Genomic DNA, 13,332 nt, shown 5'->3' on the forward strand with positions numbered 1-13,332 from the left:
GTTTTAAGCTTGCTTCAGCCTCAGCTCTTCCCCGGTGAGTCCGGCCACCCCGGTTTTTTGTCTCCTGCCCGGCTCCCTCTCTCCCGGGTCACCCGAGGACTGTTGGCCAGGCCACGGTCGGTCTACAGACGCTGAGCGAACGCATTAATGCTGTCGGCGTTCTGCGTGGCACTTAATAGACGCTCAATAAACGATGACTGTGCTTGTTGCTGATCTCTGCAATTCCCGACCAGCCGTCCGTCTCCTCTCCGCCCCCTCCCCCCGGAGCTAGGCCCGCGTCGGCCGCCTTGAGGGGGGTGGTCTCAGCCGGGGTCGGGGGACCCGCGGACCGACTCTCGCGTCTGCTCCCCACCAGCGCGGCGCGGCTCCCGGGCTGGGCTGAGGCCGCGGGTCCCCCGGGGCCGCCCGGGCGGGCGGGAGGCCGGGAGGAGCTGCCGCCGACGCATCCGCCGCCGCCGCAGGAGGCGGGGCGCTGCACCTGGCGGCGGATTCTCCGCGCTCGGCCCTGAAACGGGTCCAGCCGGTAGCGAGCGGCGGAGGCCGGGCGGGAGAAGCAGGCAGGAGGGGACAGGGGGAGGAGGTCGGGCCGGCCGGAGCGCTCGGCTCGCCGCTCCAGGTCTCCCCACCGGCTCGCATTCCCCCGCCGCAGCCCCGGAGGAGCCGGCTACCCGCCCGAGATGGTGCGCGCCGCCCCGACAGCCGCCGCCCCGGCGCCCAGAGCCGCCGCCCCGCGCCGGGGGGAGATGGCGCCCTGCGCCCCGCGCAGCTGAGCGCCGCCGCCGCCCGCCGCAGGTGAGTCGGCGCCCGGGCCCCGGGGGCGGGGAGCACCCCTCCGGCGCGCACACCTGCTGTGCCGAGGCGGGTGGGGGGCGCTGGCGAGGACGGGCCCGGAGCCCGGGCGTCGCGGCCAGGGGTGTCACCGCTCCCGGCCCCGATCGCCCGCTGCTGTCTCCCTCCCCGTGGATTCCCCCGTCGCTCGTCATCTTTTGGGGTGCCGGGCCCGGCTACAGCCGGCACCCCGGCGCGGGCAGCACTTCCGCAAACGTAACTGGAGTCAGGAAAACAAAGGCGCTGCCCAAGGGAGCCCTCGCCCGGCGCCGGCAGCAGCCGGGGTGCGGGGTGAGGTTGGGCCCCGGCGTCCAGGCCCTTCTTGGCCCAGCCCCACTCGCGCCCTTGCCAGAAACATCGTCGGGAGAAAGGGAGGCGAAAACCCCCAGCCAGCCAGCGAACAGATACAGCTTGTGTGGCTAGAGGAGGAAATTAACAGCGTCTGCTTCCCCCAGGTGACAAATAGGGAAAAAACAAACAAACAAACAAAAAACCCTCTTTCCCTTGCCTGCTACCATCCTAGAAGAACTGTGCTTCTTTACTTCAACTCGGCCTAACGTGTCCCTAGAGCCATTTTGAGGTAACAGTAGGGGTTTCTAGTCCTTTGGGGTCCTGTTTATCTTCTACTCAGCCCCCTACAAATTTAAGTAGGATGGTGAAAAATCCCAAATGCAACTTTCCCCCTCATTTATCCACCCCCACGTGACCAGGCAGGTGGATTGATTACCCTTAAGGCCAGGACATGGTGCCTTTCTCCTCTCCCACACACATTCGCAACCAAGAACGTTTCCTTTCATCCAAAAATATTCAATAAACATTTTCCAGAGCTACGGGAACAGATAAAACCATACCTGTCCGTAATAGGAAAGAACCTTAGAGAGCTGAGGTTTTCATCCAGCTGGTGTCTAGATATTTGTATGCCGTCAGACGGGTCACATCTTGAGCCTCCGTTTTCTCAACTGTCAAAGGAGATGGTTGGACAGTATAGTGGACAAGCTTCCCCCTAATTGTTCTAGAAGTTTAGGATTTTGTGGAAATCTAACCTCTTCAAAATAAATGAATGCAAAAGGTGTGGTGGATGTCCGTTGGACCAAGGAGGTGATACAAGAAGGCCCCTGGTGTCTGCAGGGCATTCCTTTCCCTAAGATGTGACCACGAGTCTGCTACAGGTGTGTGCATCATTGATGTCCTTGGTAAGGGGAAGGAGGGGACAGGAGGCAGCTTCTTTGGAAAGATTGGCCTTTGACCCTTTAAGCTGCTGGTCATCAGCAGACAAGAGAGGTATTTTCAGTGATTTTGTGGTACTCAGATGACTTGTGTTTGCCACAAGTTGTAGAAAAAACTTAGGATTGCTTTAAGGAGGAGGCTTGAAAATTGCTACTGAGTCCAGAGCAAGATACCCTGGGGGATTAGGAGGAGAAAGGATCATATTTCGATAATGCATTACAGCTACTAGGCATGTTTACAGTAATTTATTTCTAAGACATTTTCAGTGTCTGTACGAATAAAGTTAATATGAAAACATGAAGCCAAACCAAAACACAGCGATAAGCAAAATAGCAAGATTTGCAGGTATTTGGTGATAACGAGGTATCAGATCACCAGGTCTAGCATATATAGTTTCTGGATTATTAACAGTAATAAGGCACTTTTTGAGCACTTAGAATGTTCAAGGCACCATCTTAAACACTTAAATTCTTAAACTCTGTGGGATAAGTCTTTTCCCATTTTATGGATGACTAAAGGAAGCTCAAATGGTTGAGACTTACACAAACCACAAAATCAGTAGGAGGTGGGGTTAGATTTGACCCTGTGTCTCTGCCTCCAGAGCCCCGGAAATTTCCACACAGTGTCCCTCCCTATTCAAGACTCACGAAGCCTCACCACCCACGCAGGTGCCTTCCTTTGCTTCTTGACTTTGACAATTAATTTCATTTTGATATACATACATTACTATGTTAACATTTATCTGTGTAAGATTGCAAGATAATCTATATACTTATAGTGCATATGTATTTATGCATGTACATTCACCCATTTGTTCTCACCATTTGTATGTTGAAGGCAAGTGTAAAAATGATCATAATCAGATATATTAGTATTAGACCGAGAGGTTTTTTGTTTTACTTCTTTTGCTATTCAGTAAATCTTGATTTAGCAATCTCATTGTAGGGAAAGGAAGTGCAATGTATGTAAACATGTCTGTTAGCTGCTTTGGCACATTATCTTAGGAAAAATATCATGATATGGTAAGTGAAAAGAGGAAATTGCAGAAGATATTTATATACAGACCTGCATACAAGCACACGTATGCCTTGTTGTCTCTTCAGGTGGCTTCCTGAAGGAAGTGGGTTCAGATGATAAAGAGAGGAGGGTACTTTTCCTTTTTACCTTATAAAGTTGTTTGGGCCTTAGAAAACTTTTTTCTTTTTTACAACAGGCACTTGTTTTTTTATTTTATAAACTAAATAGAGAAACAGAGTAGAATTGATTCACTTAATAACAGAAAATAAGAAAAAAGTGAATATGCCTAAACTCTAATATTAGAGAAGTGAAACATGGGACTTGGGATATCAAAGAGGAAAGTGGTATTCTGGAATTTGCAGGTAAGGGAGCAAAGGGTGATGAGTCTTGGCTGACTAAGTTTTATCTTTTTTAGTAATACCTATAGCATATTCTATAGTACGCCCGATTTTCCTCCATAATAAGAATGCTTTGGTACACAGACCCCAATTTTTAAAAATTATTTTATTTATTTTTTGGCTGTGCTGGGTCTTTGCTGCTTGCAGTCCTCTCTAGCTGCAGCGAGCGAGGGCTACTCTCTAGTTGCAGTGCACAGGCATCTCACCGCAGCACCTTCTCTTAATGGGGAGCAGGGTCTCTCGGGTTCGCAGGCTGCAGTAGCTGTTCCCAGGCTCTAGAGCGCAGGTGCTTGGTTGCTCTGTGGCATGTGGGATCTTCCTGGACCAGGGATCAGAGCCATGTCTCCTGCATTGGCAGCTAGATTCTTTACCACTGAGCCACCAGGGAAGCCCCCACACGCCCCAGTGTGCCTGCTGGAGAGGGCGGTAAGAACGTCTTCCTGCTCTTGCTAGTGGTGGCTGTCTTTGGAAGCATAATTGGTCTTTATGTGGAAGGTAGGAGTGCGTGTGTTGTGTGCTCAGGCGTGTCTGACTCTTTGCAGCCCAGTGGACTGTAGCCCGCCAGGCTCCGCTGTCCGTGGAATTTCCCCAGCAAGCATACTGGAGTGGGTTGCCATTTCCTCCTCCAGGGGGTCTTCCCAACCCAGGGATCAAATTTTTGTCTCCTGCCTTGGCAAGCAAATTCTTTACCACTGAGCCACCTGGGAAGCCCAGAAGTTAGGAGTAGGAGATATAAATTTTCCTACTGTGTCATTTCTATGAAATGACTTCAGATGTAATTATTTTTATAACATAATTTCATGAGCAGGAAGCTATTATCAAGTTAATCTAGTCTGATGCATATATATATATATATATCCATACACATATAGTTTAGAAACATACATATGTGTATATGTACATAATCTTGTCTGATGTATATATATACAGTCCCACAATTTGGCTTAGTTTTATATAATACTAATAAAAAACACTGCTTAGAATTCTTAAAAATGAATGTATTTCCCTGCTCAGACTTAGAAATCCAGAATCAAATACATTCACATTTTTCAGAATCAAGAAAACACATTCTTCCTTGTGTTTTCTACATGAAGGAAAAGTGAACAAGATTGGTTCATTGTAAATGTAATAGGCAATCCTGAGAAAAGGATAACTGTAAAATTATTTTGCAGAAGAGATATTCTGACAATTTTAGGTGACATCCAACATTTCCTGTAGGGTTCTAATTCTGTTTTGGACTGAGGGAAGTCTCAGTCTTTTGATTTAGGAAACTTTGTTGCTCAGTAGGTTCTCTTTAAACCCACAAATCAAGTGCAAAATTCTACCCTAGTGCAAAGCCAGTTTGGGTAAAACTTTTTCCTCAGAACAAAAGGAATGTTATTTTCCAGGACACAGCATTTTGGATTCTTGTGAAATGCAGACATATACATCTGCTGTGAATTCTGCATGGGACAAAGAAAACACCCTAATGTTTCCATCAAGAACATTCCACTTGGACATGATTCTTCCAGAGTTAATTACCCAACACTAGCTGTCTGTGGCCATTATTATACTTTACTGGCATTTTGGAGGGTGAGAAGGCCAGTGTCAGCTTGATTTATTGTCCTAAATCCTGAATGACATGTTATCCAATACTTAGCCCTATTGTTGGGTTTCAGTAACATTTGCTTTGTAGCTATTCTTCCTTCTTTGTATTTACAAGATACTTATTTGCTACTTTGTAAAATGGCATCATTTAAGTTAGTTGGCTGGGCGACTTTTGGAAACTATGAGAGTTATTTGCTAAGGTAATGGTTTATGGGCTCTCAGCCCAAATAGAAAACTAAACCAAACCAAAACAAATAAAAAATGTGGAACTCCTAAACTGTGAACCTGTGTATTAATATGTGTCTATATTATACTATATATCATATAGTTTGGTTATGATATATATATATATTGCTAGTCTGTGGGTTTAAATAGCATATGCAAACAGACACACATACACACCCCTACCTCAGCACCAACAAAAAATATCCAAAATGTTGTGTATTAAAAGTAGCTTTCATGACTTCTCTGGAGGTCCAGTGGTTACAACTCTGTGCTTCTGCTGTAGGGGGTGCAGGTTCTGTTCCTGGTTGGGGAACTAGGATGCCACATGCCTTGAGGCCTGGCCAGAAAAAAGAAAAAAGTGAAAGTAGCTTTCATCTGCCTGTATCCCTTTGTCAATTACGTTGAAGAGATGTTAAGGTTTGGAAATGTGAATGACTGGCCGTATTACCATGGAACCTGGTGGTCCTGCTGAATATTAAGGATAGGAAAGAATGGGGGCAAAGATGGGAAGAATTCTAGGCTCTTAGAAAAACCATATTCCAGAGATATAAAAGATGATTGAGGAAAGGAGAGCTGAGACATCCTTTCTGACATTTGTCCTGGCCTGTGTTTGAGTAGGGGAGACAGATTCAGAGAATGTCCAGAAAAAGGGAAGTCCAAGTCTGAATGACTCTTTTCTCAACTCTGAATGAGGAAATGTTTTGATCTGAGACCAAGAGTGGAACTTGGGGGAGAGAAAGAGATGGGATGCCGTGAATCAGTGGTGGCCGAGAGAGCTCTGGTGTGGCTTTGTGGGGGGATAAAAGGAGAACTGGAAAGAGGAACTGGTGTTGTCTCAATAAGTCTGATTTGTGTCCAGTGAAGGTGAACAAGAAGCTTAGGCTGGCAGTTAACTCCGAGTGTTTCCATAGAGGGGGGTAGGTGCTCTTACCCATGTGGCCACCATTGGGGGAAGATTGGAGATGGGGTCAGCAGAGCCCAGGACTCCCAGAGGAGGAGGAGGGGGTCCCTATGAGCCACATGCTCAATTCTTATAACTGCTCTGGGCATTTTTAGGAACTAGGTTAAGATAGAATATACTTGGCCCAAGGTAACCAAGGCCTTTCTCAGCAGTTCAGTTCATTCGCTCAGTCGTGTCCAACTCTTTGCGACCCCATGAATCGCAGCACGCCAGGCCTCCCTGTCCATCAGCAACTCCTGGAGTTTACTCAAACTCATGTCCATCGAGTCGGTGATGCCATCCAGCCATCTCATTCTCTGTCGTCCCCTTCTCCTCCTGCCCCCAATCCCTCCCAGCATCAGGGTCTTTTCCAGTGAGTCAACTCTTCACATGAGGTGGCCAAATTACTGGAGTTTCAGTTTCAACATCAGTCCTTCCACTGAACACCCAGGACTGATCTCCTTTAGAATGGACTGGTTGGATCTCCTTGCAGTCCAAGGGACTCTCAAGAGTCTTCTCCAACACCACAGTTCAAAAGCATCAATTTTTTGGTGCTCAGCTTTCTTCACAGTCCAACTCTCACATCCATACATGACCACTGGGAAAACCATAGCCTTGACTAGACAGACCTTTGTTGGCAAAGTAATGTCTCTGCTTTTTAATATGCTATCTAGGTTGGTCATAACTTTCCTTCCAAGGAGTAAGTGTCTTTTAATTTCATGGCTGCAATCACCATCTGCAGTGATTTTGGAGCCCCCAAAAATAAAGTCTGAGACTGTTTCCACTGTTTCTCCATCTGTTTCCCATGAAGTGATGGGACCAGATGCCATGATCTTAGTTTTCTGAATGTTGAGCTTTAAGCCAACTTTTTCACTCTCCTCTTCCACTTTCATCAAGAGGCTCTTTTGTTCTTCTTCACTTTCTGCCATAAGGGTGGTGTCATCTGCATATCCGAGGTTATTGATATTTCTCCCGGCAATCTTGATTCCAGCTTGTGCTTCTTCCAGCCCAGCATTTCTCATGATGTCCTCTGCATATAAGTTAAATAGCAGGGTGACAATATTCAGCCTTGATATACTCCTTTTCCTATTCGGAACCAGTCTGTTGTTCCATGTCCAGTTCTAACTGTGTGCAGGTTTCTTAAGAGGCAGGTTAGGTGGTCTGGTATTCCCATCTCTTTCAGAATTTTCCACAGTTTATTGTGATCCACACAGTTGAAGGCTTTGGTGTAGTCAATAAAGCAGAAATAGATGGCTTTCTGGAACTCTTTTGCTTTTTCAATAATTCAGCGGATGTTGGCAATTTGATGTCTGGTTCCTCTGCCTTTTCTAAAACCAGCTTGAACATCTGGAAGTTCACAGTTCATGTATTGCTGAAGCCTGGCTTGGAGAATTTTGAGCATTACTTTACTAGCATGTGAGATGAGTGCAATTGTGCGGTAGTTTGAGAGTTCTTTGGGGTTACCTTTCTTTGGGATTGGAATGAAAACTGATGATTTCCAGTCCTGTGACCACTGCTGAGTTTCCCAAATTTGCTGACATATTGAGTGCAGCACTTTTATAGCATCCTCTTTTAGGATTTGAAATAGCTCAACTGGAATTCCATCACCTCCACTAGCTTTGTTCGTAGTGATGCTTCCTAAGGCCCACCTGACTTCACATTCCAGGATGTCTGGCTCTAGGTGAGTGATCACACCATTGTGATCATCTGTGTCGTGAAGATCTTTTTTGTACAGTTCTTCTGTGTATTCTTGCCACCGCTTCTTACTATCTTCTGCTTCTGTTAGGTCCATACCATTTCTGTCCTGTATCGAGCCCATCTTTGCATGAAGTGTTCCCTTCGTATCTCTAATTTTCTTGAGGAGATCTCTAAGCCAAGCCCAAAGCCCGTACACTAAACACTTAAAGCAGAACCTTACAAAGTGACATACTTACTCTCTGTGACTTTTACAGAAATGCACTGATCCAGCCCAGTGTAGGCCAGCTTCTGTAGCTATGGTCGAGTGCCTTCTTCTGTTGGAAAATGATATCTGCAAAACTGTGTTTAATGAACGGGTAGAATCCAAACTCACCTTTATGAGACAGTTCGAATAAAAGAGTTTCAAAAGTGTAAAAATGATATCCATTTATCTTTTATTTCCTATTAATGAGGTTCCCCTGTTTTGAAGATGTTTTATCTTTTAAGAGTGTCTCAAAGCTCTTGTAACTGGCCCTTTCAGTTGTTCCTGCAGGATCTACACAGTGACACAGACTTCAATCGAGCAAGTCCCAGTGACCTTTCCGGGATTGCAGGATCAAAGGTGTCCCAGTTATCACTCAGATACTTTGTATTTCAAATAATTCCTTTTAAATGTGTATTTTCAAAGTGATACTTGTTGGGGAAAAAAAAATTCAGTAAAGTAAAAGAAAAAAAATTAAAGTAACTCCTAATTTTACTTCTCAGAGATTACCCTTAGTAACATTTTTATATTATTTTCAAATCTTTTTTCTAAAGTATATTTTGTATAAAGGACAAAATTTACAAATGTAGACTTTTACAGTACATACAATAAGTATTTTTGTGTGTGTCTTGCTTTTTTTTTTCCACTTAATGCTTTTTTTCATGAACATTTCTCCATATTCTATTAATTTTAAGTTATGTTCAGTTCAGTTTTTCATCCTGTGGGTATAAGGTTCTTTTTTTCCTCTCATGTTCAGATACGTAATTCAACTGCTTCTATTACTGATCACTTACTTTGCTTCAGTTTTCATCACTATGATAAACATCCATACACTTAAATCCTTGCCTTCTAGAAAGACTCTGCTACTCTCAGTTAATGAGAGTACCTATTAATATTTATCTTTACCAGCATTGAATGTTTTCATTTTCAAAAGTACGAGTATGGTATGTTTGTTTCTTTAATGGGCTAGGTAACCAATCCTTTTCTGAAAGGAGCTGATTGCACTTGGTAGCTCTGAATTCAACAGAGTCCTAACAGCATAAAAAGCAAGATGAATTAGTTTAGATTACATATGCTGGAATGTGCTCAGTGTATAAAATTTTGTTTTAAACTACAGTGTAGTTAGGGGTTATAAGGAAAAGCCATTGGTGATAGCTACATGCCTATGGAAGAATGTATTTTAAACTGTGAGATCTATATTTTGATCTAGATTGTAAACTCATAAAAGACATGTCTGAGAAAGAAGCAACTATAAATTTTTGTTTAGAATGCCATGTCTTATATATAGATTGTACACTCTTTAAGCCTCTTAACTTTTTCAGTGACTAATAATGCCAGAATAACCAAGTAAGTCTTTTATTGAATAAGCCAGTCTTTTATTGGATAAGCATTTGTCAAGCACTCAATATAAATATAGCATTGTTTTACACAACACACACATGTACTGATGTTCTAACCCAGTGTTATAGAACTAATATTTGGAGTTGTCTTTTTATTTCTCAGTATAATTCTTATTTTTCCAGTCTAATTTTGTTGTGTTTCTAGTATTTAGTATTTTCTGTGTTTCCAGATTTTAGACTCATAGGCCTATAATAATTGTATTTTCTCAAGTCAGTCCTTTTCTGAACAGATTTGGAAAAAAAAATGAATGTGTGTCTGTGTATATAAAACAAGCATTCATATAGGTTTAAAAATAAAAAATATTACCAAAAAGCATTTTAATAGAATTGTAATTCCTTTTATAATCATATATATTCTGTATAAATTGCTTCTGAAGTATAAAGTGGTACTTTACAGAGGAGAATCTAAAACTTTAAATAATTCAACTTTCATTATCAACCTTTTAAAAATTCTTTGTTTTATGCTTTGAAAAGATAAGAAAAGAGAAAGAAAAGCTACGATTTTTCTGTGTTAACTTCTTGGCAAAGAAACAAAGATTGTGTTTATAGTTATTAGAATAGTAAATAATTTGATAATCTGGATAATTTTCAAATGATAAGGGTTGACTTGCTATGGCTCCCACTGTAACAGTTTGTGCTCATGTTGACCAGGTTTCATGCTTTCCTTTTTGTCTCCTCTTCTAACGCAGTACCTGTTCTGTTCCCTCCAAGCTGTTTGAAGACACCGTGGTTCTCAGGCTCTGACTTGAAGCTAATTGTCCTTGTAGGGCCCCTGTCTGAGAAACCGCATAATGTTAGAAAGCTAATCGGAATTGCATAAGCATTTATTAGACAAGAACATGGAACATGTATGTACGATGCATTTATTCAGTGGTTTCAAAGACCACTGGCAGGAACTCCACAGTTTCATAGGTTAGAACTGTTGCCCTGGAGGAAGCAAGTGGCTGGCGGCTCCATGCCCACTTCTGTGGCTCCTGCGTGGAGGAGAGTCGGGGGGAGCCTCTGAGTGGGCTTGTCTTTCAAGACCTGTTGCTTACATTACAGGTTGAAAAGTATTGGGAAAGAATTTCCCCTAATTTAAAAGTTTTGCACATTGTAACTTTTAGCACTCTTGGTTCAGTCATCTGAGTACCACCACTGTTTGTCATATTATTTCAGGGGGGAAAAGGTTTCTAAGCTTAAACTATAGAAGTTCAATGAATAGTGGAAATCCAACCTATTCAGGAGCTTGGTTATTCTAAACAGTTTCATTGATGCATCTGGCTATTGGTCTTGGTTTAGAGAGAGATCACTGCACTGGTTCTAATTTACAAACCTCTGTGACCCCCTTAAATCCTTATATTGTTTTTCTTCTTGACAGGTAAATGCAGAGTGTCACTAACAGCATGTCCAGTAAATTTCACTTCCTATTTTGAACACTTATTGGATTTTTTGGTTGGAGAAATTCACAAGATATAAAAAAATTTTTTTAACATTTTTTTCCATGCGGTACTATGAACCATTGCTTGCACCTCACACTGGGCTTGTTTTAAGACAGGAGGTTTATTTGAAAGATAGAAGGAAACGAGGTTCTGGGCCTTGCTTCAAATTTATACTGTAACCTCTTGACACAATATTTAACCAAAAGCCTAAAAGGAATGAATAGAAATCTGCTTCCGTGATGGCTGATAAGGTCTGAGAATCTAAATTACAATTTTTAAAATTGATATATAAGTGTGTCTTTCACATAGTGAAAGTGAAAATCCACTTGGCTTTAATCACTAGAACCTTTTTTAGGGTTAAAGCCTATTCTACCTTTCCTCCTCCCAAGATGAAAATAATTTGTTCTTTTCACCACCGTAGCAAGTGAAGGGAAATATGTTAGAGATAGTTTCATCTCCTTTCTTTCACATTTACTATGTTACAAATATAATTAAAATGTTCCTAAGGGGGCTGTATTTTAAATGTATAGTTATTTCTTCCCTGGTTTACTTAATTATTCTAGTTCATAATCCAACAATGTGTCCTCTGATGAGCCTATGCACCTCCTCCCCACTCCCCAGCTAGGCTGTGGTCATGGAAATGGTTATGGATGTAAATTCATGAGCAATGATGGATAAAATACTAGCTGGGTTCTGGGGTTCAAGGGTGGTCCCAGAGATTACCACAAGAACACTTGGGAAGGATGCCTTCGGAGTAATGGTAAAATAAGACCTAGAGTTGTAATGAAGTATCATACCCTGGAATAAGATCACAGCCACCACCACCGAATTTTCCTATGTTGCTGTTGAGTTAGAAAAATTGCTTTTTCTTACATTATTTCGTTTAAGCCCCAGAATCCCCCTGAGAGTGAGTTGACTTGGGCTTGTGTTTTCAGTCCCATTTTACATGGAGGAAAGGGAGGCTGGAAGAGGCACTGCTGCGTCAAAGCCAGGGGAGCAACTGGGTCTTCTCTCTGCACTTCCTAAAATAAATGTCTGCCACATTAAGCCTTAGTAAAACCTTTAGAATCTTGCCATCAGGTATTTGTAAAAGATAACCAATATTTATTGTGGGCTGAAGAGTAAAGGGCGTTATACTAAGTCCTGAATTCTCCCCTCAAGGTGTTTATAATCTAGTTGGGGCACACAGGAAATATCTCTTAAAAGAGCAGTAAAATCACCCCTAAGTCATGCAACAGCTCAGGTGTGAGAACAACCTCCAGAAGAGGAGTCAGGAAAATACTGCCAGTTTGTTTGATTTCCAGACATTGTAAAAGATTGCATTAGATTCATAAAGTTCTATCTACAATGGTTCCATCACAGGATATTAGTATTTGCAATTAGTGTTAAGTGCAGTTGTTGTTGTTTAGTTGCTTTGTTGTGTCTGACTCTTTGTGACCCCATAAACTGTAGCCTGCCAGGCTCCTCTGTCCATGGGATTTCCCAGGTAAGAATACCGGAGTGGGTTGCTGTTTAATTTTCCAGGGGATCTTCATGACTGGGGTTAAACCACGTCTCCTGCATTGGCAGGCAGGTTTTTTTTTTTTTTTAATTAATTGATTTATTTTACTTTACAACATTGTATTGGTTTTGCCATACATTGAAATGAATCCGCCATGGGTGTACATGTGTTCCCCATCCTGAACCCCCCTCCCACCTCCCTCCCCATCCCATCCCTCTGGGTCATCCCAGTGCACCAGTCCCGAGCATCCTGTCTCATGCATCAAACCTGGACTGGCGATTCGTTTCACATATGATAATGTACATGTTTCAATGCCATTCTCCCATATCATCCCCCCTCGCCCTCTCCCACAGAGTCCAAAAGGCTGTTTAATACATCTGTGTCTCTCTTGATGTCTTGCAAACAGGGTTATTGTATTGAGCCACAGTACAATAAAAGATCAAATGTTAGGAAACCCTTAGTAGAGGTTGCAGTAGCAGAATGCTGCCGATCTGTTTTCCATACTGAAGTTCTGATGATCATTGCAAAATACAGATGTGATCATTCTGCCCTCCTCTTCTCTTTGGTGGCTCTCCATTATGCTCAAAATAAATAACATGCACATTCTTACAGATCGGACACTGTGCTAAGAGTTCACCAGGCATCATCTTTTTTCACCCTCACGGCTAACCTAATGGGAAAATATCCATATATCTCTCCTGTTGTAGATGAGGAAGAATAAGACTTCGAGAAGTTGAAAGCCTTCCCAAGGCTACAGGGCTTGATGGTGGCAGAGTGAGGGTCTTAGTCTCTGCCCATCTCACTCCCCACTCAGGACGGCCTTGGCATGGTGCTCAGCACCTCCCTTGC

The 13,332-nt window shown here is 43.0% G+C and overlaps 1 protein-coding gene across 1 annotated transcript in view; it reads left to right on the forward strand.

The window, feature by feature from the left end:
- Nucleotides 1-448: 448 nt before the first annotated feature.
- Nucleotides 449-13,332, forward strand: part of MFSD6 (major facilitator superfamily domain containing 6) — an 83,546-nt gene continuing 70,662 nt past the window's right edge. Inside the window, exon 1 of the mRNA XM_065931929.1 lies at nucleotides 449-792. The gene's annotated coding sequence lies outside the window, so the exon portion shown is untranslated. The remainder of the gene's footprint in view (nucleotides 793-13,332) is intronic.

The sequence above is a fragment of the Muntiacus reevesi genome, chromosome 3, assembly GCF_963930625.1.
Source record: "Muntiacus reevesi chromosome 3, mMunRee1.1, whole genome shotgun sequence".
NCBI lineage: Eukaryota > Metazoa > Chordata > Mammalia > Artiodactyla > Cervidae > Muntiacus > Muntiacus reevesi.